Source organism: Crocuta crocuta, unplaced genomic scaffold, assembly GCF_008692635.1.
Source record: "Crocuta crocuta isolate KB4526 unplaced genomic scaffold, BGI_CrCroc_1.0 scaffold13, whole genome shotgun sequence".
In the NCBI taxonomy this organism is placed as follows: domain Eukaryota; kingdom Metazoa; phylum Chordata; class Mammalia; order Carnivora; family Hyaenidae; genus Crocuta; species Crocuta crocuta.
In genome coordinates, this window is record NW_027530007.1 from 3,716,229 (window position 1) to 3,741,623 (window position 25,395).

Consider the following 25,395-nt stretch of genomic DNA (forward strand, 5'->3'; position numbering starts at 1 on the left):
GCGGGGAGGTCTGCCCGGGACCCGCCATAATGAAGCACCACAGGCACCGGCAGAAATGTGTTATCTCGGTTCTGGAAGCTGAAGGTCCAAGATCAAGCATGGTCAGGCTCCGGTGCGGTCTCTCTTCCTGACTTGTAGACGGCCGCCTTCTGGCTGTGCTCACATGATGGAGAGAGTGCTCTGTGGTGTCTCTTCCTCTTCTTTTTTTTTAAAAACTTTTTTTAATGTTTTATATACTTCTGAGAGAGAGACAGCGTGAGTAGGGGAGGGTCAGAGAGAGAGGGAGACACAGATTCTGAAACAGGGTCCAGGCTCTGAGCTGTCAGCACAGAGCCCTATGTGGGGCTCAAACCAAGAATCATGAGATCATGACCTGAGCTGAAGTCGGATGCTTAACCAACTCAGCCACCCAGGCGCCCCTGTCTCTTCCTCTTCTTACAAGGACACCAGTCTTATCAGATCAGGTCCCACCCTCATAACCTCATTTAACCTCCTTAAAGGACCTGTGTCCACACACAGTCACACTGGGGGTTAGGGCTTCAGCAAAGGAATTTGGGGGCGAGGGTGGGGTATGCAATTTAGGCCACAGCAGGCAACCTCTTCCCACACATCAGTTCTGTCTCCCTGGACAAGCTGTGATGGAAGATCATAATGCTCTGGGGCTAAGACACAAGCCTAGTCTAAACCAGAAGTAGAAAGAAGCCAGAATTCACATGACGAAGACTATGGGTTAAACCCAGGCTGGTCCCACAGACTTGGAGCGCTTTCTAGACTCTGGGGCATCATCAGTAAGAACCGTCCCCTAAGAGCCCACTCCCTGCTGTCTGCACACGAATGTTCCTGGGCATACCCTCATAAGCTCTCAACCGCTCTCCTACAGCATGACTGTCTGCCTTCGATGATTCTGGAAACATTTCCCTTTGAAAGCCCATCGGAAAGGGCTATGAAAAGGCCGCTTTTCTGACTCTGAAACCACACGAATATTGAAGGTTCTGTGTGTTGGCAGTGAGGTCAGAGGCTCTGCCCCCAGAGATTTCAGAGTTCTCTGTGGTTTGACATAATAGCTAACTATCAAGTCTGCCTTCTGCCTGACTGGTGGGACTGCCATTTAAGAAAGAGAAAGCTCTCATCCACCGTGCGTCTTCACAAAGAACTTCTTCAACCTTTATCTTATGAAACTGTGTCCATAATTATTTAGCTGAGCTCGGTTTCTGGAACTGTATACAAGATGTACGAGCGAGGGAAAATTGCATTCCTCCAGGATCGGGCCAAAAATATCTTCCAAAGCCACAAGAATAAAAGGGTTGTGTCACTTTTTTTTTTTTCTTGCAAAGGACATTAATCATAATGAAACATGTTGAAATTCAAGATTTACTTTCAACCAAAACATCCAGATTGTGTCCTGGTGTCAGTTGGGTTATTCCTTTAATAGACCTGGTCCAGCCTCCTCTGTCGACATCCCCTCTACAGTGGTAATTAATGCTCAAAGCTAATGTGGTTCCAAGGCACAGTAAAATCCTGAATCATAATTCATGATTAACTAAAGCGTGGTGGAATACAGAAAAAGTGCACTAAAATATGCCGCTGTCCTTGTTAGCTTGCTGACTTTAAGTCGTATAAGAACAATAGCTTTATGTGTACTTTTAAAATGTCATCATTATGGAGTGTATTGTCAAGTTACAAGGATAGAACATATTTTATCTGATAGTTTGTTAGCACGATTGATCATTTTTTGAACTTGGACGTGACATGTAGGCCCCCACCTGTACTCTCGCCTAAGCCCCAGAAAGGTCCAGGCAGGCCTACCCGCTAAAACATGACATTTCAGGCTCTTTTTATCTTTCTGCTCCATCACTCTGAGCATGAGACTCTTAGCTTCGTCTTTTTTACCTCATGGCCTCAAGGTGGCTGCTCCAGCTCCAGACTCATCCTCGGACCCATATTCCAAACAGGAAGAGGAGGACAAAGGGAAGGAAGATAAGGTGGTGCTACATCCTGAAAGCAAAGAAATTTTCAGAAATTCCTGGCACATTTCCCACATGACTCAGCGCGATGGCGCCTGGCCAGCCCTGGCTACAGAGCCCTAGGGAAGTGTGGGTATTTTAGCCGGGCGCTGGTGCTACCCTGAACAAAACCGGATCTCTAATAATTAGGGAAAGGGGGAGACTGTTTCTCAGCGTCCCCCACACACAAATGCCAAGAACAATGACTCCTGGGAAGGCTGGGTCGCAGGCCTAATGGATCACACAAGAGACAGACAGAGTGGCCTGTTCGCCCTGCCTGGGTGACTGTCCATGCCAGAAGCTACCAGGAGGTCAAAGTTCTGATCAATCCGTATGTGGAAACTGGGATAGGCCCCAGACCACCGCAAGAAGAGATCATGAGAGCCCTGCTAAGAGCAGCTACAGAAGAAAGAAGCAAATGGACCGAGGTTGTTCTAGAAGGTAATTTGGCAACTCACAGGAAAAGTTTTGAGAAATGGGAACTTCTACTTTTGAAGAGGCTGCCGATTTGTTTCTGCCCCCCAGATCCCCGAGCCATTCTGAGACCTGCGACTCGACTCCTTGCGTCCCTCAAGGCCACCTGACACAGTCTTTTGTTCCTTGCTCAGCCAGCGCTGGGTGTAACGGCAGCCACAGACTTTCCACACCAAGGCCCCGAGGGGGAATATTCCAGCAAGATTTGCGCAGCAAGATGCTGGCACTTTCAGACATGGGTTATTTAGGTTGTCTGGGGGTGAGTGTACACCATCCATGACTGCAGTGATTGGCCAATTTCTACGGCAACCCCCAAACCCAGCTCATGTAACAGTATTTATTTCAACTTGATCATAGCCAAGGGAAGACATGCACTGTTTTACTTAAAATTAATCCCATCAGGAAAAGTATGACTTATCAACAAATTTGAAAGTGATATATTTCATGATAAATGTAGGCTCCAATGTGGATTAGAAGTTACATATGTATTACAGCACCAAAAAAAAAAAAAAAAAAAACTTGACTCTATGAACTGCTTGGAATTTTTACACTTTTAAAAATGAGTTTTGGGGGCGTCTGGGTGGCTCAATTGGTTAAGCATCCTATTTAGGCTCAGGTCATGATTTTACAGTTTCTGAGTTTGAGCCCCACATCGGGCTCTGAGCTGACAGTGTGGAGCCTGCTTGGAATTTTCTCTCTGTCCGTCCCCCCGCCCGCACACTCTCTCTCTCTCTTTTTCTTTCTCTCAAAATAAATAAACTTAAAAAATGAGTATTAGTCACCGAGGTCTTTTTATATACATAAATTTCATATTTTGCTTCTAAATGAAAAGTAAAGACAGAAGGTTCCAGGCTGCTGTGGTAAGCGCTCCTCAACAAAAATATAATGTGGGCGTTGAGTAATCTTTATTCCTAACAAATGACAAGCAAAACCAGACGTCATAGTCATTACATTTTTAGCTTCTCATATTGGACAAATTTAATGTTGATCCAATGGAAAAGACTAAGAAATCTGGGAAAATTTGCGTTATGGCCAATTTCTAGATATTTTATTCTGCTCTCTTCGTTAGTCCTTTCCTTTTCCTTTTTTTATTAAAACATTTTTAATGTTTTATTTATTTTTGAGAGAGAGAGAGGGAGAATGAGCAGGGGAGGAGTGGAGAGAGAGGGAGACACAGAATCCGAAGCAGGCTCCAGGCTCGGAGCTGTCAGCACAGAGCCTAAAGTGGGGCTCGAACTCATGACCCGCGAGATCATGACCCGAGCTGCAGTCAGACACTTAACCGACTGAGCCACCCAGGCGCCCCAGTCCTTATTTTCATACTCATGATCCTTAAGTTTGCTTTTAATCTGAGATGCATTATGGCTATGAATTTTAAACTGGCAATGACTTCACAGTGTAATGTATCTTAGCTGTCATAGGGACCAGCTTGATGGCCCCAGGGGTCAGCATCACTAACGGCTCCACCTTGAAGGTTAAAAGAACTTTAATAATTGTTGTACTTAGGAAAAAAAAAAGAAAGAAAGAAAGAAACAGGAGCACTTCTCTGCCTTCGATGCTACGAACACTTTGGTCCCCTTTGACAAACTTCATTGTGCCCCCGATCTTTATTTACTAATCCTTCCAACCCCCAGGTTGAGGGGCCTTCCTTTCCAGCCGACCGACTTTTCCCCAACTGAACCCCGGTCAGCCGGCCATCGCTTCTGACCGGAGAGAAGCATCTGGTCAGGCTGGCCCCTGGTCAACATGAACTAACTCTGCTGTCGTCCCCGGAGAGCTGGTGGATCGGCAGCTGTAGAAACACAGGGCTGTGTGTTTCAAAACGCAAATGAGCACATTTCCCTGCCCCCGGTCTCTCTGAAACATTCCCTACAAATGACTGTCAGTTCTGCTCCTGGGATGTGGTAAACTGAGAAACGTAACACAAATGCCCCGAGCTGATAACCTTCCTTCTGGCTTCTCATGGTATTGTTCACGGAGCTAGATTTTACAAAATGAATTCCTCTATGTTTGAGATTTTAGGCCTATTTACTTTTTAAACCAGAAACTAAATTTCTTCATGAGAGGAAGTTCCTCTTCCTTTATGTAAAGCGACTGGGGATGGGTGTTGGGCCTTAGTCGTCCGGTAACCATTCTCTCAGGCTGATGGAACCTGGATTTCCTTTATGGGATTAGCTCTTCCCCTTTGGGGCGATCCAATGAAATGAAAATCCCAGCACGTTCCTCCCACTGAGGGTGTGGAAGGGGACAGTGCTCTCCGGAGCCAGATTATTTCCACCTCCAAACCCAATGAGTGTCTCAACCCCACATCCCTCCTAAGCGTTCCTGAGGCCCTTCCAAAAGTGTCCCTTTCGCTTAATCTAGACTCTACCTGAGAATCCCAGTGTCCATCATAGGAGCTCACCCTTGTTTGTTCCGAACCAGCTTCCTGGGCAGGACTGTTGTATCTCAAATGTATATTCTTGGGTCAACTCACGTGTGTTAGATGCAGACTAGTTTCTCAGACGTGGTGGGACTCTGTCCCGTAGATACATTTGCAAGGATCCACGAATTCTTGACAAAAATATTTTACAGGCTTTCTTTTCAACGAAAAACTTCGAAGGATGAACACAATCATCTTCCGGTGGGGTGATGGTGCTCGCAGCACTCTAGATAAAACAGTCATATTCATGGATATTGACAGAATTGGGAGGGAAATTGTGGGGGCACTGACTTTCCAGAACAGTAGGGATCTGGAGGCAGCGAAGGGGCTCAGGGAACCCCAGATTTTCCATTTCTCTTCCCCCTAAGGTACTGCCCTTGCTGAAGCTGAGTTTGGTTCAAGAAACAGGAAAACCCAATGTGGGTAAACATTCCTTTGAACGAAAGCCATTGATTGCTAGAGCAAATGCCTCCTGTTGAATTGTGATCGTAAACGCAGGATATAAAGGTTCAAGGGCATAGCAACACTCATGGTGGTGATGATCAGCCCTGTTGGGGAAGCCAGAGGGCGGCCAGTGCTGGTCCCTGGGGAGCTGTGCTGAGCGGTGTTTCCACTGAGATCTGTTTCCTGTAAGCTTCTTCCTGCTTCTATAAGTTTCAGTACCCTTGCCTAAATAAATAGGGGGTTTAATCCTGCAGTGAGGGGTGTGTATGGTCCCTTCCTATTAATCGCTTATCCAACCGACACGGTACAGCCAGCATCAAATGTGAGATTGGCGTCACCGTGCTTTCGGTAAGCAGAAAGAAGAGACAGCAAAGGAAATATTGTTGAGAAAGACACAACTAGCCCTTGGCGTTGAGGCCAGGGGGTGGAAGGAGTTACATCAGTGGAATTTATCCAGTTTTCCTGCCTGAAACATTCATGCCGGTGATTAAGAAAGGTGAGGGGAGGGTAATGTAGCCCAAAGGCTGTTTCTTGACGGCCCATCAATCCCATCAGCCTAAGACGTGGGGAGCTCAGCTTAGCAGCAGCCGGGAGGGAGTTAAGAGCTGAGGACCCTCAGGTGTTCTTACCACAACAGAACAAACAAACAACAACAAAATCAGGAATCTTCTCCAGCCTCTGGAGGTAATTTCCATGATACCAGGAAGGTGGAGTGGGCCAGATTCAGAATGTGGGGAATTTCTGGCGACCATCAGCCGTGTTATGGAAGAAAACAACTGTTGTTAAGAAGAGAAAGGGAGAGAAAGGAGGGGACTGTTATAAGTGAGAAGAGATTCAAGAGAAGTCACAGTCAAATGCAACATGTGGATCTTTTCAGGACCCCGATTTGGACAAACCAGCTGTAAAAACCCATTATCAAGGCACTGGGGGATATTTGAGCCTGGACTGGAATCAGATGGTTGTGGTGGTGTGTGTACTGTGTCATCCTGGCTAAGCTGGAGCCAGATTGCCCCAACCCCCTTTCCTGGGGTCACTGTAAGCTAGCAGCAGCCAGGAGAGAAATTCCCATAGGACTTGGGGTGGGGGGCCGGCAGCAGTTAGTCCCCCAACACTGTTAAGAGCAGGACAGACAGACACAGAGGGGTTGATGAATTCCGGCTCGGCCTCCTTCCCTTGTGGGCCCACTCAGCCCTTCTCGCCGACCACCAGCTCTGCTGACTAGCTAGCTACGGCCCTGAGCCAATCCCCAGATGCTTGGCCCAAGTCCATGGTGGCCCAAGCTGTCATCATGGAGGGATTCTTGTGAACTGTGTTAGGGTGACAATGGCATTGCACTTGGAAGAAAGAGAAAGTCCCAGGGCACCTGGGTGGCTCAGTCGGTTGAGCACCCAACTCTTGATTTCAGCTCAAGACACAATCCAGAGTTGTGGGATGGAGCCCTGCGTCGGGCTCTGCTCTGAGTTGTGGAGCCTGCTTGGGATGCTCTCTCCCTCTCGCTCTCTGCCCCTCCCCGATCACACATGCACATGCTCTCTCTCTCTAAGATAAATAAAATGAAAACACTTTTTTAAAAAAGAAAGGAAAAGGAGAAAGTCTCCATCTGTTATAGGTACAAACCGAAGTACTTATGCTTAAAATTCTGTTCTGTGTAGGACTGGCTGTAAAAGATGCTTAAAAACAAAGGTTGGGTTTTGTAAGATGCATGAACAGCACGGAGCCACGGCAAGGGCTGGGAAGGCGGGGAGGGGGCCCCAGGGAGGGCCCCTCCCCCAGCTGCCCTAGGCGTTTGCGGTGTTTCCGTGTGTTTGAGAAGAAAAGGGAGAGGGAGGAGCCAGTTGAGGAAATGGAAGAGATCCTCAGGATTCGGTCAAGTAACCCCTGGCGGCGTGACTAGCACCAGGCAAAATGGCACAACTGCCCAAGTGTGAGATAAGGGGAAGGAAGAAGTCCAGACGATCCTTCAGTGCTCCCTGTGCAGGTGGGTTGAACACAGGAAGGAAAATCCAGCGGTGGCAGGAGGCTGATGAACATGCTCACACCCAGAAGAAGAAAGAAAACCACTGAAGCCTCACGATCACGTTCAACCCAGAGTCAGACGTTTTAACCTGTGTGAGCAAGTCCTGATGTGCTTACACACAGAGGGAGAGAATATGTGACCTTGGGATCCTGCGGTGTATGGGAGCTGGGTTTTTTTTTAAAATGTTTGTTTGTATTTGAGAGAGAGGGGTGGCGGGGGGGCAGAGAGAGAAGGAGACACAGAATCCAAAATGGGCTCCGCACTCCCTGTCAGCAGAGTCCAAGGCGGGGCTCGAACCCACGAACCGGGAGATCATGACTTGAGCCGCTTAACCAACTGAGCCACGTGTTGGGTTTTTTTAAATGATGTTTGCAGGACAGAATTTCAGACATGTGCATGCACTTTTTAAAAGGTACCTTCAAAACTGACATTTAAAAATACATAATTGAGACACAGAACTTTTTTATAGGAAAAATGTAAAAATCCTCATTCTTGGGCGCCTGGGTGGCCTGGTGCATTAAGCATACGACTTCGGCTCAGGTCATGATCTCACGGTTTGAGTTCAAGTTTCACATCAGGCTCCTTGCTGGCAGTTTGGAGCCTGCTTGGCATTCTCTCTCTGCCCCTCCTCTGATCCTTGTGCACATGTGTGCTCGCGCTCTCTCTCTCTCCCTCTCAATCAAAATAAATAAATAAACTTTAAAACAATCCTCATTCTCTGAGGCATCGTTTTGGTCAGGACAGAAGCTGATGGTGCAGGACCGGGTGTGGCCAGCACAGCAGCTGGGAAGGGCCTAAGCTTACTCTTCTCCAAGGCTCAGCTTCTTGGAAAGGGGTTTATTTGATACTATTCCCCACCCAGCTCCACTTTTGGGTCAGTTTAGGATTTCAGCTCGTGGCCGGCCACACAGCTTCTCAAGGCTTTCGAGCCAAACTCTGTCTTTCAAGACGGCGAGGATTACTTAAAATGGGAATTGTTCTCTAGATGGGGATTATTTACGTAGAGGGATGTCATATGGACAATCGTAAGCAGCAGGAAATATCTAGTATTGGAAAGATAAACGATCAGCGTTCATAAACTGCGGTAAGGTCAGTAAATCCAGACAAAATGTAAACCCAACAGAAACAAAGCCAAAGAAGAAAAACACTGCATGATGTTTTAAAAGAGATAAGGGTTTTCTGAGTGCCCTATCTCAGGATAAGGGGAGGAAGTGGGAGAGTCAGATGACAGGAGAGGTGCCCAAGGCAAGAGAGAGGGAGGTACACTCTGGCTCGCATAATGAGGAGGTATTCAGACGGCAAACCGCCAGGCCCCAGAGGAGAGCCGGCTCAGTCCTCCAGGCCGACTGACCCCAGGTTCCCATACCCCCTTGTCCCGCAATAAAGTGACAGTAACGTGGTTGGGCCGTTGGGTGGGGAGCAGACGCACAAAATCTTCTAAAATGGTCAGTTGCTGGTAGTTTTCCCTGGGAAGGGGGTCAGCACCCCCACATACGCTTCGTTGGCATAATTTATTCTGAGTTGAAAGCAACTGAGAATCAACAAGCACAGGGAGAGGTCTCTGCTCTCAGGTCAACTGTCTAAAAGCAGGGCACAAATTTCCCTGTGTGAAGGTGTCTCCTGCCACCCACCCCCAAACTCTTGCCAAATCCCATCCCTCCCCTACCCTGGTGCCAGGAAGATGAGAGAGCTCTTATCACCGGAGACAGAGGGTTACACCAAAACAGGGCTGCAGAACCAGACCTTGCCAAGAGAACCCTTATCGTCCATTAGTCGCCCCCATATGTTTTCTAGTCACTTCCCCATCATGTATCATGTCTTGAAGCCCAAACTCCCTTTTTTGTTAAAATGGTATATAAATCCCCAAGTCAACTGCTTTTTCGAGTTTCACTTTTATTCCCCCTGTGAAATCTCACGTACATAAATGCTAATAAGAATAGTGTGCCTTTCTCCTGTTGAACCATCTTTTCAAAAAGTTTTTAGTCTAATTTGCAGGCCTTTGGGACTGAACCAAAGAGAGTAGAAGAAAACTTTTCCTTTCCTGAAAAATGCATGCAAGGACTCTTTAAACACACACATTGGAGCTCTGTGGATTAATTACCAGCCCTCATAAAAGCAATTCATCTAAGGTGGTTAAGAACCTTGAAGCCATTCATGTCCTACTGACAGCAGGTAGAAATACATGACAGGCCCAAGCCCTTTCCCAGTCCAAACAGAAAATTCAACACCAGGTTGACCTGCTTAGGTTTTGACCCAGCTAGCAACTATAATACTGGTTTGAGCATTATTGTACACCATAATTAAAAAAATAAAATAAAAGCCAGCTTGATTGAGACATAAAATAAAACAAACATAAAATGTACTGCACATTTAAAAGTGTACAATTAGATAAATTTTGACATACACGTACACCCATGAAGCTATCACCAGAATCAGGATACTGAATGTACCTGTCACTCCCCAAAAGGTTTCTCATGGCCTTTAAAAAATTTTTTTGATGTTTTTATTTATTTTTGAGAGAGAGAGAGAGACAGCATGAGCAGGGGAGGGTCAGAGAGAGAGGGAGACACAGAATCCGAAGACAGGCTCCAGGCTCTGAGCTAGCTGTCAGCACAGAGCCCGACGCGGGGTTCGAATCCATGAACCATGAGATCATGACCTGAGCCGAAGCCGGAAGCCCAACCGACTGAGCCACCCCTTCTCATGCCCTTTCGATATCATAGTAATTTTAGGTACCAAATAGCAGTATAAACCATTATTTTGGACTTCGATGGGCGATTTGCTTAGATTTCTGGTTTTCTCTTCAATCCCTTTTCCCTGTACCCCCTTCTGAAGCCTGACATCCCAAGCTGTCATCACCACCTACCTCCTGAACTTCACACATACCCACTGGGGTAGTGGGTCCTCTGTGAGCTCATGTGGCCCTGAGGGCGCCCTGAGGAGGGTTCTGGGTGGGGAAGAGACAGCAAAACCAGGATGCCAGACACTGGCAGCTGTCATGTCTTCATGAAGGCTAAGTTTCACCCAGTTCCACCATTACATGAATGTGAAAAGTTTTAAATACAAATAGTGATGTTGTTAAAAATGGCGTTTTGATATCACTTGGAAAAAACACTACAGTATCAGTATCGCCATTTCGATGTGATACGGGCAAAGAATGCCCGGACTATGCCAACCGGATGACCCCAAATAAGGTAACTTTGGTCTCTGAGGTGCTCGTTCAGTTAGCTCAGAATAAAAAATCTGGGGATGCCACATTTTAATCCATTCAAGGATCTGGGTGTCTATAGTAGAACTTTCTGTGGCTGTCCTGATCTTGCTTCTATTTCAAAAATCCCTGAAATGTGACGCTTCCCAAGTGATGTATTTGGGAAGCAGATACCTGTAAGGTAAAATTAAAATTTCAACTGGAATATGTTATGGCTCCGATTGTTCTGAGGGTTTTTTGTTTCTGTTTGTTTATTAATTCATTTTTAATGGAACCAGACAATACTGGTCCAAGCTTCCTTTTGAAATGTCACACTTCAATTTAGGGGGTTCACTTACACTTAAAGTTTCTCATAATTTTTAATATGAACCTGTAGCATCTTTCTGACTTTCTTAATTAGCTTTTAAAAAGTTAAATTGCTATAATACTGAGGGAATAAATACCTGTACTTATTTAAATGACCAAACTATCTGAATAAAAGATAAATAATGGTGCTAATTCCCATTTTTAAAAGTAGAACCAGGCATTTAAAAGGATACATTTATCTGTATGTTTCCCCCCTCAGAGATATGATCTCATAATTGCATGAAATTGCATCTGACATATCAGATGTCCTGTGCGTCTATCTTTTGTGCTCCTCTGGAGAACGTTAAAATTCTTCATGCTTTTCTGACATGAAAGGCGCCTCAGGAAGGCTGACAAACTGGATGGTCCGGAACTGCACACTGTAGAGCGGAGACCAGAACAGATGGAGCGTCCGATACAGAAAGAGAGGTAGAGGGAGGGGTGCAGAGGTGGCTGCACTGCGGGCGCTTCTGCGATGTACACGAAAGTTCTGAAATGGTGGTGTAGAAGACAGTGCTCCAAAGGTGAGAAAACAGAAGCTAAAAAAATGTAACTGGCCCTTCCTGATCTCCTTCACGTGCCTCTGGCACTTCCACTCCTCTTTCCCCCCTCCTCCTCCCTTTCTCCTTTCTTTCTCTTCCTGTTCCTTCCCTGGGCAATCCTGCCCTGAAGTCATGAAGGGTGGTAAAGCAAGGTAGGGGACTGTGAGGACTCGGAGCCCAGGGGGGGCAGGGAGAGCCTCCGTGCACGTGGCAGCCCCAGCTAGGGCACAGAGCCACGAAGGGTGAGGAGGGAGTCCACGTGGGGAGGGGGTGGCAGAAATAGACTCCACACAGGGGCTTGATCAAAGAAGTGGGTACGCTTGGAATCACGGGAGCCAAGCCTCTCGCTGTTGGAGAAAGGAGTTACAGATATGGAAGGAGAGAAAGCCAGAATGAACCCTGTGGTTTGGGGTTGGAGCTTAAAGGAATTGGTAAAACTCCAAGATTTCAATACAAATAGATACCAAAACAAATGTCTGTCTGTGGGGAGGCCCTTGGAGCAGCAAGACCTCAATAGCGGTGAGCACATCTGGTGCCCAGATCTTGGTTTCTAAACACCATTTGCTAGAAGCTCCTTGGAGAAGCTGCTGATGACAAGGTCAGCACAGGGAACGAGAAAGTAGAAGTTGTACGTGGTGCAGCCATCTGTGTCAGAAAAAATGGGGACACTCAGAGAGTGACTGCAACGTGTGGAAAGGACATGGAAATCAGCCTGAAGGAGCTACCATCTCCTTCAGGGCAATTTGGGCATTGAAGAAAAGACGGTGAGAGATTATTACCCAGTGGATGGAGTAGGAAATCATCAGTCCATACTAAATCAAGAGTCTGATGAGGAATGGGACGTCTTTCAGTACACCCGTGAAAATTCACATTAATTACAGAGGGCAAGAGAGAAGCTTCACAGTGAAGAAGTCTAGCAGATACAATCTAATCAGATGATTGGTAACGAGACTGGTCAGAATCCTTCGCCAACTCAAGGATGTGGTAGGAACGCACCACCGCCTCTGAGATGTTTGTGCTACAGATGTGCGCTGAAATCTAACCATGAGGAAGCGTCAGACAAATCACAATGGAGGGACGGTCCACATCGGAAGAGGACACTGTCTTATTCTCTTCAAGAGTGGCGTGATCACCAAGTCAAGGAAAGGCAATGTTGATCATGACCTGGATCTTTTCTCCGTGAAGATCATTCTTGGGACAACTGGTGAAACTTGAAGATTAGGGGTGTGTGAATGACTGCTGGTCCCCTGAGCCTGATGGTTTTTGTCAGCTACATAGGAGAATGTCCTTATTTGCAGAGAGTGCACACTGAAGTGTTGGGTTCGATGGCCCTCAGGTTGGCTCAGGGGGAGGGGAGAAGGGCTTTTGGACCGTAATTGCAGCTTTTCTGTAGGTTTGTGGTGGTTAGTAAAAATAGAACAAAAAATTAAATAAACAAGGCATCGTGTTCTTTTCTTTTAGATGCATGGCTTAAAGGGGATTATTCACTACCTCAAAGAAGTCAGTCAGCCTTGCAGGAGACAGACTGTAAGAGGGCGGCCTCCCCTGGTCTGGGCGAATCATTCCCTCCATTTCACCTTTTCTGATTCAAAGTCCAGCCAGAAGCCTTCCTTAGGAGTTTGTGCATGACCTCGACTTTGCCCGTCACAGCATTGACTATACTAGCATTGTAACTGCCCATTTACCTATAGATTCCATGAGATTGGGACCATTGATATATGCACCACCGTATTCCTTAAGATCAACACAATGTACAGGTTGTTCAGGAAAAATATTTTATTCTTCCTCTTAATACTTCACTTCTGACTCCAGATGTGGGGCAAAGGGGAGGGGTCCCCACACCAAATAATTCCGCCACCCTCCTGCGGACACCAAATGGGCATCCAACCATTGAACTCAATTCTGACCTCATCTACCTGGAGGGGGCATCAGATCCCACAGGTGAGGGACTCAGTCTCCCAAGACTGTCCACTTCAAAGGCCAATCGCACGTCAGGGTGGTACCGAGGGTGGTACCCTGTGCTTCTGAAAAATACCCCTATCACCAGGAAGTTACATGGGTTTTAGGAGCCCTTTGTCAGGAACTAGAGTCAAAGACCAAATCCTGGAGCCAAGGGGAGAGACACACACCTATACTTATTATTTCACACAGGTACGCAGTCGTTCCTGAACAAACACTTGCTGAGTGAAGGAAAGAATAGTTCCCACTGACCCCAAAGAAGCCTTTCCTATAGTTTTAGAATATTTTTTAAAAATATTTTTAAATGTATTTTTGAGAGAGAGAGGGTGTGTGTGTGTGTGTGTGTGTGTGTGTGAGAGAGAGAGAGAGAGAGAGAGAATGCAAGGTGAGGAGGGGCAGAGAGACAGAGGGAGGAGACACAGAACCGGAAGTGGGCTCCAGGCTCTGAGCTGTCAGCACAGAGCCTGAGGCAGGCTCAAGCCCGCGGACCGTAAGATGATGACCTGAGCCGAACTTGCTTAACCAACTGAGCCACCCAGGTGCCCCTAGAACCTTTTTAATCAGATAATTAAAAGGGAAAGACCAAGAGATACATCTCAACCATTAGCATGTGCCTCAATGCTGATGGGAACCTTTGCTTCCCCATGGAACTACTATGAGGTTTTATTATCCGGCTCCTTGAGTCTTTGTAGCCGAGGGCATGACCAGGCCTGGTGTGAATCACTGCTGTAGATCAACGCGACCTTGTTCTCTGAAGGGCTCACCGGGGGGAAACCTAAAAAGGAAGAAATCAGGGTTCCACCGAGGCCCCTGAGCAGAGTCAAGGGCTACAGCCCAGACATCAAGCTCCAGGCTCTTCATAAATTATCGAGGCTGCAAGTTCTCCTTCCCTTCTCAAACCGAACTAGCATGGCGGCCTTTGCATGCGTTCAGAACGAATCCCTTTATAGAAAACCCTGCTGAATAACCCGAGGACAGACATTTCTGCCTAAACTTTGGAAATGTCTGCCGGCTGCCCACAGAGCAGATCTCCCTGCATTTTTCTCCCTGCGAAGCTGGGCGGGCTGGCCGGCCCACGGAGGCTGGGCTGACATTTTCTTCTGTCCCCCTCCAGAAAGAGTTTGTGGAAAGAGCAAAAGAAGCCGTGTGTTGAGGGCTGTCACCACCCGCCCCATGAAGTGTTTACCTTTTGGTTTTACAAGCTCACAGGAAGTGAGGGGCCCAGGATCTCTGATTCCCATGTTCCCCTCTGGTCAAGAATAAAGAATATGGGTTGTTTTTCTAGTTGCTCCAAAAGGAAACAATAACAGGTAGGAAATTAGCACTTGGCCAAAGACTCTGGGTCACAACTTTGAGTTTCAACCAAATTCTCCAGCTTCCCAGGAACGACATAGAAATGAGCCTTAGTCAACCTTCTCTTGTTTTCCATGTGCCTTGGGGACATTGAGCGAGTGGAGCTGAGCATTTTAACCATCGGTCTATTGAATGCTGTCAGTGGTCAAGATACAAAGCTGGGCAGAGGGTGGGCTCCCGGGGCTTCTCCGTGCTCTGCCTTCTGCTTCAGGTGCATTCCCCAAGGCCAGACCACCACCCGCACTGGATTCTGGGAGACTCAGTGTCGGCTTCAAGGTGCATCCGCAGAATGGTCCACCCAGAATGGACACCAGAGATAGGCTTGGAGGCACCAAAAAGCAGGAGTGAAAACCTCTCTGGGGTAACCTCTCCTAACACGCAGGGTCAGGTCAGAGAGCAGAGTACCTTTTAGGGCATTTCCAACTTTTCGATTGCCTTGAAAAATAGCAAGTTTATTTCACAAAATTAAAAATTTGTACTTTAGTCTTAAACAAGATCATCCTAACTAAAAATCAGTGGTTTTCAATACGTGGATATATTTCTAGATTAAAATCCCAGTCTCTGTGGGGCGCCTGGGTGGCTCAGTCGGTTAATCATCTGACTTTGGGTTTCAGGTCAGGTCATGAACTCACAGTTTGTGGGTTCAAGCCCCACAATGGGCTCTGTGCTGCCAGAGCCTGCTTAGGATTCTCTTTCTACCCCTTCCCTGCTCATGTGCTCTCTCTCTCTCTGAAAAGAAAAGAAAAGAAAAGAAAAGAAAAGAAAAGAAAAGAAAAGAAAAGAAAAGAAAAGAAAAAAGAAAAGAAAATAATAAAATAAAATCTCACTCTCAGAGCTTGGAACGTTTGGGCTCAGATCTGGTTTCTCCCACATACTGGGTATGTAACCAGGGGAAACTGCTTAACCTCTCTGTGCCTCAGTTTCCACATCTATAAAGTGGGGGGGGAAATGACAATATGAGTTTCATAGGTTTCTGTGAGGATGAAAAGCATAAAGACATAAATACGCATTAATTCCTGGTACATCGTGACTGTTGACACTCGTCACTATTGTACTGCTATGACGTTTTAAGAATTTTCTGTTTGCGAAAGAACGAGAATACGTAAAACAGAACAAAACTGAAATGAGCAGATCTGCACACAGGGCAAAGATTTGCACTTCCAACTTTCAAATAATTTCTTATGAACACTAGAGTTCTGGTTTTTCAGACCACAAAGGGGAATTCACGAGTGCTTTCCTAGGAACGTGCATATTGTACTTTTAAGTTTCTTCTATTTTAAGTGGTACAGGCTGAATTCACACGAGCTTAGGCAAGAAGGGGCGCATTATGTGCGAGCCCAGACAAATGCGTTACAGAAAAGGCAAGGATAGAATTTGAGTCGGGAGGTGGATGGGACTCATGTCCCCTGAATGCCTCCTCCCTGTCTTCTGCTGAGGCAGTGCAGCTGGTATCAGTTGGACTGGCTGGGTGTGGAGCCACTGAAATGTCACCCTTCTGCAAACACTACCCCCCATATGCGGGGGCCCTGGCCTCCGGCAGCACCCAGCACCCCAAGACTTGGAGAGCATGGAGGAAGGTGGATTTCCTCTCCAGTTTGAAAACTCTTGAGGAAGAACTCTGATTGGTGTGCTTTGGGTCTCCCGGAACTTACACCAGGTCCCAGAGCTCCCTGGGTGGGGAGAGGCGGGTGGGCAGACGAGGGGGATTTATCAGAATAATGGCAGAGAAGGAGGCAAACAACAGTGGAATGTTCATCACGACCTCTCCTGACCCTCAGAGGGAACCGGGCTCCCTTTCATAAGCGCCCGATGAACCAGAGAGCCTATGGAATAAGTGGGCTTCCCAGCGGGAAATCACAGCCCTGGGGACAGAGTCATTCATGATATTCCACCTGCTCATCATGCACTGAGGTGCCCGCGGGTCATAACGTTCTGTTCATGCAACAACAGGCTGCTTCCCGGCCACCAGGCCCTGGACGGACACTGGGCAGAGGACACACAGACCACGTCCTGCCCTTCCCGGGGGCTGAGTCTCAAGAGACAGGGAGCCACTCACCCCATCCCTGGGGAATGACTTCATTACTAAGCTGGGAATTGATGAAAAAAACAAACCGGCGTTTCAGATTCACTTAATCTACCGGAGTTCCGTGGGCTTCGTGTTTATATAATTTCCACTCTCTAAATCGGTTATAAAGTTGGGTGAAATGTTTTTTGGGTCTAGCTCTGCACTCTGACTTCCTTACACCTTCAAGTTCATTTTGTAGTCCCTCAGGTCTGTCTGGAAGTTCTAAGAAAGACCTTTTTTATAGATTTTGCTCAGCACTGCAAAGGAAGGGTTTGTTTTCATTCGTCATGTACTGACACAGGCCCACCTCCAGGCCTCTGGGGAACCGTATGAGGCAGTTTCCAGAGTTATTTCCAGAATAAACAAGGCTTGAAAGGCTGGCCTTGCTCAACCACTGCCCACAGCTTCACTTCTCCGCTCCAGGCGGGAGGAGGAACTCCTTGACCCTTCTGTAAATATTTCAACACAGCCAATTCTCGAAGGAATGAGAATTTGTATTTTTTTTGTGTGAACCCTGAAACATCTGCAGAAAAGGCACTTTTTTTTTTTTTTTTAAATCGCTATGTGCACCCTGTTGATGTTGAAAAGTTTAAATGTTGTATGCTTAGGGCGATTAACAAAAGAGTTTCACACTCCAAGATGCTCTGGCAGGAAGAGCACAAAAGAAGAGTCTAAATAATCAGAGTACAGGGCTTGCCTCTACCCAGCCTTCGACATGGGGACATCAGGAATGCTCTGTGTGATCGAGAAGTGTTTCTGGCCACTCGCGTGGTCTGCTCCATTGGGAACCCCCAATACTCTGAAAATGGTCTTCGTAAATAGAAAGCTAAGATGGCAAGAAGGCACAATGTGATGTATTAAAACATGTTAAGCGGCCGGTTTGTCACTGGTGCGTACATCCGGGAGAAGCTGTGGCCTGTGCTGAAAAAGAGATTCCTGCAGCTTCCACGGGCCCCCTCGCCGTCCACACGTTCCGGGCCAGGGTCCTTACAAGGACCATTATGGGATAAGGGAAGCCCGAGACATCTGGGGACTAGCAGCTACTTCTGTGTGCCGCAAAAGGCGGGAACTTGAACTCACCTTTGCTTTGCCTTCAACCCTCCCCAGTTTAGGGAACTTTCGACGAACCTCAAGTTGTGCGGACCATGTGTAAATGGCATCAGCCTCCTCGTGTCAATAAGGCTGTGCGTGTGGACCTTGGTGAGCTGGTGAGGCGCCACCTGCTCACCTCCAAACAATCTGTGGCAACGTCTCATTTTGGCAGGCCCTTCTGAGTCCCAAAGAGGAATCAGGAACCTCCACGTTTTTTTATATTGCCAACTAATTAAAATTGTTTGTCTGTGAGCCAACGCTGAAAAAACACGAAGACGACCAACAAAGTTCTGATCTTCCCATGATGACTTCTTCATGACTTTTGCTGAAATTTCAAATATAAAATGTCTCCAAGGATGCTTTGGTACCCGACCCAGGTGTCATCCACATCATCCCCAGGGGGCCGGCCGTGGAATAAGCAGAGGCAACCGAAGGGCACCTGTGGTCTGATGTAGAAATATGTGGTCTTTGTCCTCGGTGCCCGGCATGGAGCTCCTAAACCCCTTGGAATTTCCTGAGTGATGGCAGTGTCTCTTATTCATCATGAGCCTCTTGTGATCACACCTGAGTTTATGCTAATGAGGTGACAGGCTGGGGTACGTAGGTATCCTGTGATGGGCTGGTCCCCAGAAAGACCGAGAGTTTGGAGGGTTGGGACTTTCAGCCCCGCCCACAGACCCCTGGGAAGAAGAAGGAGCTGTCGATGAAGCTCCATAAAAACCCTCGAACAAGATTTGATGTGCTTTCAAGTTGGTGAACACTTGGAGAAATCGGGAGACTAGTGAATCCAGAGAGGGTACAGAAAGCAACCCGCTGCTCCCCCAGACCTCGCCCTATGTGCCTCTTCCATCTGGCTGTTCCTGACTTCTGTCCCTTACAATGAACTGGTAAACACAAGTGCCTCCCTGAGTCCTGTGAGCCGTTCTAGCAAAGGATGGAAACTTGGCAGTGGGTCGTGGGAACCCCTGATCTATCGCCAGTGCGTGAGAGGTACAGATGGCTCAGGACTTGCAACTGGCGTCGGAAGTGGGGACAGTTGTAGGACTGAGTCCTTACCTGCCGGATCTGCATTGACCCGAGACAATTAGGGTCTGAATTGATCTGAAGTGTGGGGCACCTGTTTGGTGTCAGAGAATCAGAGACCTAGTTGATATTGGAAGCCATTCCGCAGCACCCAAATCTCCAGGCTTGGACTCTGGGCTTTGCAAGTCAGTACATCTGGCATCTGGTTTGAAGCTCCCAGGGTCACTTTCTGTCATACCAAAACCTTCAGCAAAGCTTTTTGGGACGTAAGAGCCTAGTCTTTGCTCACCTTAGAAAGTCACAGACGCACCCCCAGCATAGACGTCCAATCACAGCATAAGTGTCTGCCTCGACGTGGTCTTTCCCCGATTGCTGATTATTCCATCTCTCTTCTGCCTCTAGCAGGTGGGGTCTGGAATCATAGGACAATGGCTCGTTCAAGTGGAGGTGTAGACAAGTGAACAGCTTTGGGGAGAAGAGCCTGAAAACGAACAGAACTTCTTGCAGAACAAGGATGACTCTGGTTCTGTCATTCAAGAAAGTGTGATATCAGAGGACAGCAAAGTCCAACCATGTGGGCTACATGAAAAACATGAAGACACACAGCCATCTCTGTCCCCCGTCTTCACCTGCTGCACCCCAGCCTGGGCTCACCTGCAGGGGCCATGCTGTTTTGGGTCAAGCGCTGAGATACTCTATACACGCTGTGGAATAAAGAATGCAACCTTGAATACCCTCAGCGCCCAGTGGAGGTCTAAAGTGTATACATTACAGAGAAAAAGAATATTACTTCAATAAATAGAGAAAACATTTGATAAAGGTCAACATTTATTTAGTAAGGCTGTACCTGTACCAAAAATCTAAAACAAATATTTTATTTAATAATGAAGGTTTTGATACCAAAAAAGTCATTTGTACGAACAAGTGTAAAGTATATAAAAGCACACACATACACACACGCATAATCTCACTGTGGTTGGCAGAGTTCTATGATGCAATCTCTGCACCAAAATTCCAGGCCCCTGGGGTGGAAACACCTTCTTCCTCTTATTCAGTTAAGCACTAATATAGGTACTGCCCTGCGGAGGATTTGCAGATTAACTAAGGGATGAAACCCGTCTAAATTAAAATAGGGAAAATATTATGTTGGGCTTTATCTAATCACACAAGCCTCACCACCACCACCACCACCCCCCTTTAAAGTATTCTTTCCACCCAACATGGAGCTCAGATTCCCAACCCTGAGATCAAGGGTCATGTGCTCTATCCACGGAGCCAGCCAGGTGCCCCCACATGTGAGCCCTTTAAAACAGAGTTTTGAGGCACCTAGGCGGCTCAGTTCGTTAAGTGATTGATTCTTGATTTCACCTCAGGTCATGATCTGATGGTTATGAGATCGTGTCCCAGGTTGGGCTCTGCATAAGCATGGAGCCTGCTTGAGGAATTCTCTCTCTCTCTCTCTCTCTCTCTCTGTCTCTCTCTCTCTCTGTCTCCCTCTACCCCTCTGCCCCACTGGTGCTCTCTCTCAAATGAATGAATGAATGAATGAATGAATGAATGAATGAAGTAAAAACAGAGTTTTCTCTCACTGGTCACAGAAAAGGAAGTCAGAGGAGTTCCTGGGTGGCTCAGTTGGTCTGACTCTTGATTTTGGCTCAGATCATGATCCCAAGGTCGTGGGATCAAGCCCTGGGTGAGGCTCCACACTGAGCATGAAGCTTGCTTAAGATTCTCTTTCTCTCTCTGCCTCTCTCTCCCACTTGTGTTCTCTCTCTCTAAAGTAAAAAAAATAATAATAAAACAAATAAATATATTAAAAAGAAAGGGAAGTCAGAGATTCTAAGCATGAGGGGGATTCAGCACGCAGTTGCTGGCTGTGAGATGAAATGGGTCGCATGGCAAGGGACGTGGGCACTTTCTATGTGCTGAGAAGAGCCCCTAGCTGACAGCCAGCAAGGAAACAGTACCTCAGTTCTCCAACCCCAAAGAGCTGAATTTTCCCAAGAATGAACTTGGAAGCAGCTTTTCCTGCTGAACCTCCAAACAAGAACTAAACCCAGTCCATACACTGATTTCAGCCTTGTAATATTCTGAACGGAAAACTCAGCCACACCATGCCAGACTTTCGACCTACAGAACTGTGAGCTAATAAACAGGTGTTTTAAACTGCTAAATCTGGGCTAATATGTTACATAGCAATAGAAAGTAACCCCTGCATCCAAATTCTTTTCCAGAGAATTTATGCATGCAGTGAATGTGTGTTTTCTCCTTTCACAAGATGAAATCTCATTATATATACTGTTTTCTAACCAGCAAATTAAAGACTCCGTTTGCCGGATTCCGCCAAAACCAAACAAAACACAAACAAGTTGTTGAAGTTTTCATTGGAATAACAGTGAATCAATAAATCAGTTAGAAAGCAATTGACAAGTTTGGGATGTTATGGAAATAAGTCAGAGAAAGACAAATACTGTATGATATCACTTCCACGTGCCATCTCCAAACCCAAACCCATAGAAACAGGAAGTGGGGGATTGCCGGGGTGGGGGGGGGTGACGGGGAGATGTTGGTCAAAGAGTATACACTTCCAGTTAGAAAGTGAGCAAGGCCTGGGAATCTAGTGTCCAGCACTGTTACTGCAGATAACAATCCTGCGCTAGACAGACTGGTAAGTTACTAAGAGAGGAGATCTGGAATGTTCTCATCACACAGAACAAATGGTAATTGTGTGATGTGATGAAGGTATTCCCTAACACTCAGGTGGTAACCATATTGCAACATGCAAGTGTAGCAAATCAACACGTTGTCCACTTCACCATTACACAAAGCCATACGTCCCTTGTATCTCAACAAAGCTGGTGGGGAGCAAAAGAGTTTAGGTCTTCCAAAACATGATGGAAGTCGCCATTTATTTAGGTCTTTGATGTCTGTTGGGCAAATTTTATAATCTTCTCTATAAGAGTCTTGCTCATTTTTATTACACTTATCGTAAAGGATTTTTGCAAATGGTATCATTTTTATTACCTGTTTTTCACTAATAATTGGTTTAGCAACACCATAGAAATGGAATTGATTTTTATATTTTTATTTGGTAGCAACCTGTCTAAAACCCTCTATTTAACATATGTGTATATTCTTGAGGATTTTCTAAGAAGCCAAATACATCTCAAATGGGTTCTATTTTACGTTTTCCTTTTCAATTCTGTAAAACTTCTCTTTTTTTACCTTGTCTTGCTGTGTTGACTAACATCTCCATCACCATGTGGACTAGAAGAGGTAGAACTTGGTGTCTTTGGGTTGTTCCAAATTAAAAAAAAATTAATGTTTATTTTTGAGAGAGAGAGAGACAGAGTGTGAATGGGCGGAGGGCAGACAGAGACACAGAGCTGTCAGCACAGAGCCCAGAGGGACTCAAAGTCACCAACGGCGAGATCATGATCTTAGCTGAAGTCAGACACTTAACCGACCAAGCCACCCAGGCGCCCCTGCGTTATTCTGAATTTTAAAGAAACTGTGTTTGGTGTTCCACCATTAAACTTGAGGTTTGCTGTAGGGTTATTTGCTTAACTTGTCTTTATTATGTTAAGGATATTCTCTTGTGCTTGTAGTCTGTTAAGATATTTCCAGGGCGGGGGGGCATCATGGATGAATGTTAAATTTTATAATCTGCTTTTCTGCATTGATTAACACATAGTTTTTCACCTTTAATTGTTTGAGAGGGTAGATTACAATAGATTTTGCTAGGATAAGCTTTATCTTCCTGTACCTTCCTTAATTTTGTTTGTTGATATTTTGTTTAGGGGCGCCTGGGTGGCTCAGTCAGTTAAGCGTCAGACTTTGGCTCAGTCATGATCTCGCAGTCAGTGGGTTCGAGCCCCGCGTCGGGCTCTGTGCTGACAACTCAGAACCTGGAGCTGCTTCGGACTCTGTATCTCCCTCTCTCTCTGACCCTCCCCCACTCACGCTCTGTCTCTGTCTCTCTCTCTATCTCTGTGTCTTTCTCTCAAAAATAAATAAACATTAAATTTTTTTTTAAATAAAAAATATTTTATTTAAGGATCTCTCAGCTATCTTCGTGAGTGAAGCTTGTCAGGAATTCTCCTTTCTTGTACCATTCTTGTTGGCATTGGTGTCACGGTTACACAAATTGATTTCAGTTTCAATCAATTAGTTATGGTGGGTTCTTTTCATCCCTATCACTTGGCAGAGGGTGCGCAATGGTGGAAAGATTTCTTCCTCGGATGTAACACTTAACTGCAGCATCACCTGGGCTTGACGTTTCCTCAAACGAAGATATTATCTTGTGTTTCAATTTCTCTAATAGGTTTAGAGCCAGTCAGGTTTACGATTTCTTCCCAAGTCACCGTTACGAAGTTATATCTTTCTAGGAATGTATCAGTGTATAGTCCTAACGATGTTCATAATATCCTCTGTCCCGTCTGCATTGATGTGTCCCATTCAGTCTTGGTACTGTTTATCTGCCCACATGAATTTTATGGGAGCGTGTGCTTAGCACGGGGCATGCATGTGCTTGGAACAAATAATGAATGATTCTCTTACGACAGCATGCCATATACGTTATGGTTAGCTACGTTATATAACATGGTTAATGTATTATTATGTCTTGTACCAGTCATTAGGCTACACCGCTGTTCAGGCAGAAGGCTGGAGGGGGTAGGATCCGCAGGTCTCTCTGGTGATGGTCAGAGCCAATGACCCAGGCAACAAAGGACCCTATCAGTGACACAGAGCCGGTAGACCAATTCTTGTTACCACACCTGCCAAGATCTAATTTCTGGATAAAAAAGGCTAGAAAAATCTTCCATTTTACTACATACCAACTTTGGATCTTACGGACACAGTTCAATTTTTTTACAGTGACTGAATAAATGTATTACTGAATACAAGTATTAGTAATACCAAGTATTACTAAATACTAACAAGATAATCCAAATTTTAAAAGTCTACGTATATTTTATGGATCTCAAATCTATTTTTTTCACATGTTTATTCATTTTTGACAGAGAGAGCACGAGCAGGGGAGGGGCAGAGAGAGAGAAAAAGAGAGAGAGTCCCAAACAGGTTCCACACTGCCAGTGCAGAGCCCGATGCAGGGCTCGAACTCAAGAACCGTGAGATCATGACGTGAGCTGAAGTTGGACACTCAACCGACTGAGCCACCCAGGCGCCCCTATTTTGATTTTAAATGGGTGGGGGAAAACCATTTTCCTTTTTCCTGATGTGACCTCACACAAAATAGGTTATCACAGCTGGACCAGATAATTCATTTATTATCCAATTTTGGCCTTCCAATCAAGAGGCCTCACATTGGAAACCAAAATTAAGAAGATAGACTACATGCCCAGGAAGCTTGGCTCAAGAAAAAAGAAAAGGTATCCATTTTAAATAGAAAAGCTATTTTTGGGTTTGTCCTGAGAGCCGGGAAGACAAGAAATTCACTAGAAATTTTCATTCATTCATTCATCCATTTACCATGTGTTCATTTAATGGCATGATAATATAATTTGTTTGTTTCCAGCATCCTTACAAATGACCCCCAGCATTCTGTTTGACTTGATAACTATGACTTATAGATCTCCTTCCTGAGTTATAATCAACTCCTTGAACTGCATCTTCCTCTTAAATATAGTTTAGATGACATTTCCTTAAATACATGGACTGTATACTTAACCACATGATGTCATCTACTATTTGTCCAGTCACGCACACTGCCCATCCAGCTGACATCTATTGCCTTGAAATTTTAGGTAGCTCTGGCCACATTGTCTGTCTGTGCTGTTCCTTTATTTGGTAATCATAATAAGGGCTTAGCACATTAGGGTCCTCAATAAGCATTGAAATAATAACAGATTCCATCCTTGATAACCACTGACTTAAAAAAAACTGGGCACTTGCCTTTATACCTCAATATATTCAGTACAGACTGTAATTACTTGCTGCTGTGAAATCTGTCTGCCAATGACAACATGGAATTATATGATTTGGCACATGTGTCTTAGCTATATGTCGAGCTGTGAATTCAGACATATCAAGGTATGTCTGTAAAGGCAGATTTACTGGCATAGGAAGTAAGGAGGAAGGAAGCGTCTCTGGGGCCTCAGCAATGCCTTGAGCCTAGTCTCATTCCCCTTGACTCTCTCTCTCTTCCCCTAGGGGAAGGACTTTCACTTCCCTTCTCTGTCTAATAGAAATTCTCCTCACTTAATACGCTCTTTCGTCCCTGCCCTCACCCTTCATTATTTTGTTGCCGGTTTTAAACCCCCTGGGGTGGAAGATGAGGGGTGGTGAGAAAATGTCCTCCTAGGAGACAGCATTGGGAGAGTTCTGATGGTGATAACCAAGAAATGACAGAAGTGACAGCGGGAACCACAAACAGAATGTCAATGCAGAAACTGGGATGTGGTGTGAGGGGGTGAGGGGGTGAGGG

At 45.9% G+C, this 25,395-nt stretch overlaps 1 long non-coding RNA gene across 1 annotated transcript in view; it reads right to left on the reverse strand.

Moving 5' to 3' along the window:
• LOC144231406 (uncharacterized) overlaps positions 1 to 25,395 on the reverse strand; it is a 64,309-nt gene that overhangs the window by 9,390 nt on the left and 29,524 nt on the right. Inside the window, exon 3 of the long non-coding RNA XR_013335079.1 lies at positions 19,237 to 19,359. This is a non-coding gene — a long non-coding RNA (uncharacterized LOC144231406). The remainder of the gene's footprint in view (positions 1 to 19,236; positions 19,360 to 25,395) is intronic.